Source organism: Mesitornis unicolor, unplaced genomic scaffold (genome assembly GCF_000695765.1).
Source record: "Mesitornis unicolor isolate BGI_N332 unplaced genomic scaffold, ASM69576v1 scaffold2889, whole genome shotgun sequence".
In the NCBI taxonomy this organism is placed as follows: Eukaryota; Metazoa; Chordata; class Aves; order Mesitornithiformes; family Mesitornithidae; genus Mesitornis; species Mesitornis unicolor.
Window position 1 is genome coordinate 112,307 of NW_010207850.1, and position 5,085 is coordinate 117,391.

The following is a 5,085-nucleotide window of genomic DNA, read 5'->3' on the forward strand; positions in this document are numbered from 1 at the left end:
TCTTAAAGAGCTGGGTGTTAACTACCAAAATTAAACAGCCAGCAGAAACAGACTAAAGAACACTTAATGCAAGAAAATCTCCCAGGGGAGGTGTTTTCTCTGCCTTCATCCCTTTCTCCAGCAGTGGCACCTCTCATCCCAGGAATAAATTATCCACATTTTTCTAAGCACTGAAGCAAACACAAGGGCTTTTTGTATCTCTCCCAACTCTGCCTTCTCTATACAACAGTTGTTTCAAATTACAGACAGTTTCCATCAGCATCTCACCCTCCTTGCTTGCAGGAGCTGATTTGAACACTGACTTTGTATTGTCACCTTAGTTGTTCCCTGGGCTGTGGGGGAGGAAAGGAGAAGGAAGAGAAAGTGAATGTAAGTGAATGTCAAGAACCTGCCTTAGATAAAATATTCAAATCTTACAGTGAATAATACATGGGAATGGAAAACGTTTACCCAGCTACATCCAAGCCTGGTGCATTGGAACTGAGGGTTGTACCAGCCTGGCTGTCAGCACCTTACAGAGAACTGAAGGAGGCAGAAAATTTTGCATCACTTCTGTTAGTAACTAAATACCCTTTCACCAATCCAATAGCAGACATGGACATAGGCTGTGCGTGCAAAAATACCATCTTTTATGCTTCTGCTCCACCAGCAGGTGCTGTATTCACGTGCAGAAAAATGACAAGCAAACTTCTTCTGGGGTTTTAGGTCTACCTCAGATGGATGTTAGGCTGCTGTGCACTGCTAATGGGCAGGAACTACTCCCAGAATGATTTACAGAGGTCTACATTGCAGCCACCTTGTTGCCCCCATTCTGTGCTCCCCTATGTCCCCTCTCCTTCTCCAGAGCTTGCTGGTGGCCATAGTAACATTCCCAATATTGCCTGAAGTACCAGCTCTCCCCTCCCTTTAGGCAGCATTTGCTCTAGGAAACAATCTTGAGTGGCAAACTTGAGTACCTCACACTTACAGCCATTTAAATCTCTCTGACCATTTCACAGCAGGCTGCTTTCTAACATTTGCCAGATGCAATTGGCCCAGCACATTCCCCTGCCTTCCCCTGCCTGTTGCCAGCCTTGATTGCTGCTGATCTGCTTTACAGGAGAGCAAGACTGCAACACACCAGCCTCAAAGCATGGGTGACTTTGCCTGCTGGCAGCATTGCTTAGGCACCCTCTAGGCAGCCTTTTCTGCAGTTCACCCAGGTGGTGATGGTCCTGTCCTTGCCACAGAGCTTGGCTCTGCTTGTTGCACCCCGGAAGGTCAGGTCTCTCCTCTCTTCATTCTTCTCCATCCAGAGAGTTGGCTGGACTAAACCTTAGCAAGCCCCTTTGTAAGAGCTGCTGAATCAACTTGGGCACCATCTGTAGCTGGGAAACAGGCATCCTGGTTCCCCAAATGGGAAATTGCTCCTCTAAGTGTATATCCTAACCCGGACAGTTTGAGCATCCTTTGGTATGGGTGCCATGCTGCTGTGGGAGCCACTCATCTCCCAGATTACTTTAGCATTATTTTAGTTTCAGGTACAAACAGCACAGAGATTGAAAAATAAGGAGCCCCAAGGGATTTTGTGACCTCTTCCCATTTGCTGTCTCTGGATACACATGCACTCTCAGGACACCACAGACATCTAGGAGCCTCTCCTCAGAAATCATGGCAGAGCCTACCAGGAGGGGAAAGGAAAGGGGGAAGATGAGGGAGCACAAAGGCCACCTCTTCCCTTGGGCAGGCTCCAGAGGACCTCTCAGCACTTGTACAAACCCACGAACATGGACCCCTGCCCGTGCGCTGCTTGGCAGTTAATTCAGATAGTGGCTGTGCCAAGCTGAAATTGCTGCTCCAGGTCAGCTCTGTTCATTGCGTTTCCCTTTCAAATTGCTGTTTGCAGAAGTGTTCCAACAGGCTTTGCTTCCAATGCGCTTATTACTGTTTTTTTTAAAAAATATTACCTCCAAGGCATCCAGAAACATATATACAGCTTGAAGGAAAGATTTTGTTTAGTTTTTAAGCCCTTCAGTACTGTCAGATGTAATTAATTTAAGCAAGGAGATAAAAATGTAACTTACTGCAGATCCCTGTATTTCCAGACAGATCTAATAATCATTAACATTTCTGATTACTAAGTAAACAACTCGCCTAAGTATTGATCATAAATCTACGATACCACTTGGATCTATTTTAGCTTTGCACATTAGCATCAGCTTCTATGAGATGCAAATACAATAGATTCACTTGCCTATTGCTTCTCAGAATATTGTACATGTGCTGCTTCAGTATCCCAGGCTCAAATATTGCATTCCTCCCCTGGGGTCTAACGAACAAGAATTTCAAGAGGGCAGAAAATGAATTTCTAGCCCAAGGGAAAACATTTGATGAAAAAAAGTCACATTGTTAATAGTTTTCATGGAAAATGAGATGAAAGTGGGGATGAAAAAAATAATACTAGAGTGGTTTTAGCTATAAGTGCCACTGAGGGCCTGATAAAAGCTGTAGTTTGTCATTTTTGAGGCCAGCCTTTTCTACACACTGGGGCTCCCAGTAAGGCTAATACATGGTCTGCCTTACTGGGTGTAGGGCAGGAAGAAGACTGCTGCTCCCCGTGAGCATGATCAGGGAAGGGAGGCTGTCTGGTAAAACTTAAAATATAATTCAGGAAGCATTATGACATCTGGATGGATTAAAAGTAATTATTTTCATTGGATGCATTCTTTTTCATAATGAGAAGTTCTTTACTCCTGTGGCTAGCAGACACTTCCCACAAGAACCGTGAAAGCCCCATGTGTCCAAAAGAAATGTCAATGGAAATCATTTAGGTCAGCTTTCATAACACCACCTTGTATTTTGAAAGCAGCAAGCAATGTAATCTTCCTGTTTTATCCAGAAGGAATCAATGGCAGACAGGCCAGGAGGATCTCAGGGTTGGACAGCAAGTCACATTTAGGGCACGTATCTGCTGCTCTGCTCATTGCTTCAGCACCAGAAGAGGGGAAAGATGCTAAAGAGTCACTGCATGCACTAACGCATCCCCTCCTTGAAAGAGAGGGATGGTGACTGCAGAAATCCATCTTTATTGTTCTTGGATTCATTATGAGTAGCAAACTGATGTGCAATACAAAAAAATCACGTATAAAAGCCAAGCAGACCTGAAGTGCCAAGGGATCTTACAGGAGCTCCTGGTGAGGCAGCATGCAGCTGAGGTAACCAGCTTCTCCAAGCTGCTAATTACCTCAGTCCGTTTTAAAGGGAGGGAACAAAATGTCACGATGACATATTTTACTTTAGCTAATCAATGCTGTAGGCTGAAAACAAAAGAAAATAGCCCCCAAGAATTCGCAATAACCTTCTTTGGAAACCTTTTTTTTTATATATATACTTAGCTGCTGCAAAACAGAAGAGGATAAATAATGGAATGCAGGAGAACGGCTTGCTATGCTTCTCATCTCTGCTAGGCGGCCTTCAGCACAGGCACAGCTCTGAGCTAAATGCTCTGTGATGACCAAGACCAGACACACAGCAGCTTCCCGTGCTTCTCCACCAGCTGCCTCACCGCTGCTCGCATCAGCTGGGCTTTTTCCTTGGTCCTCAGCAAGCCCCCACTGAGCTGATGCTCCTGTAGTGTTAGGACTCAGGGTGGCTGGCAGGCCCAGGTGGTGAGATGGGACAGACCAAGCCATGTCCTGCATGCTCTTTCAAAGCGCAGGATGAATGAACCAAGTCCAGGCTCTTTTTCTTTTTTTTTTCCTGTTAAATATGTGCAGAGCTTGGGGGTGTTTGGGGAGGATGTCCTGTTCCTCCTCTTTCCCAAAACTGTTTGCTTACCACTAACGCAAACATGCTTTCGCTGCCTCACTGGCATACACAGAGGCTTCTCACAACCCTTGGTATCAGACTCCCTCTGTGCTGAGAGGGGAAGGAAAGTGAACAACCTTCCTAGAATAAACTTGACTATATAAATGAATCTTCATGAAATGAGAAGAATTTCAGCAAAAGTTTCCTTTTTGTTTTTAAATTTATTTTAAAACAAAAAACATTCTGTTGAAAACTTTCCTTTAAGAAAACCAAATAGACAAGTTGAAAAGGAACTGAAGTCATTGACTAGAAAGTAATTGCAATACCAAAAGTTTGTTAGGTGACACATGTGACTGGGCTATTACAAAAACAGTTTACAGAGAAGGGCCAACAAGAAATCTATCAATGAATAATTTTATTTATATATTCTGTCTTTATTCTGACAGGACACAAGGACAAACTTAGAAGTCTCTACTTAGCACTGAAAATGAAAGCAGCAGCATAGGACAGACGAAATGTCTGCTACAGGTCACTTAACAAAGAACAGTAGATAGACAGTTTCAATTTATTTTCTTTCTTTTATTTTTTTAAGCTATTAGCTGGAGACTTTGGTAGCCTTTTCCTTTCCCAACAGAAAGCTATAAAACAGGAAAAAGACTCAAGAGCTTCTAGGGATATGATGGCAACGGTTTGCTGGAAAGTTAAAGGGAAGAGGGAGTTTCGGAGGATGGGCAGCTCTCTAAAGGAACAGTATTAAAAGCACACACACATGCTCTGCCAGTGCGGAGGAAGCATCGCAGGAGAGCAACTTGGCTCTCTCAGGAGCTCTGCAACAGCCTGAAACTTGAGAAGAGTAAGAAAAATAGGAAATAGGGTAAGTTATTCAGGAGAAGCATGACAGAGGAGCTTGAATTTCTAAGGATGAAATCAAAGGACAAGGCCAAAGACATATAATGGATCCGGAGAACAGCAACATTAACAGGCAAGTATGTAAATTAATAGATTTGCAAGACAACAGTGATCACTTCTCAGTGGGAAGGGAGCAGCTGGCACTGAGGATCAGAGCAATTAATGCCGGTTTGCTTTAGCAGCCATTGAAAAGGACGCAGCTGGGACACGGATGGGTGGAAGAACTAACATGATACCAGAAAAGGAGCAAGCCAAAGAGTAGTCTGGTAAGGCAGAAAACACCTAAGCTTATTCCACTGGCTAGACCTGAGGAAATGCACCCAGGTTGCTCATCAGCTGGTGTGGGAACACAGCAGAAGTGCTAGGAGTTTTTGTTGAGCACTTAGGGAA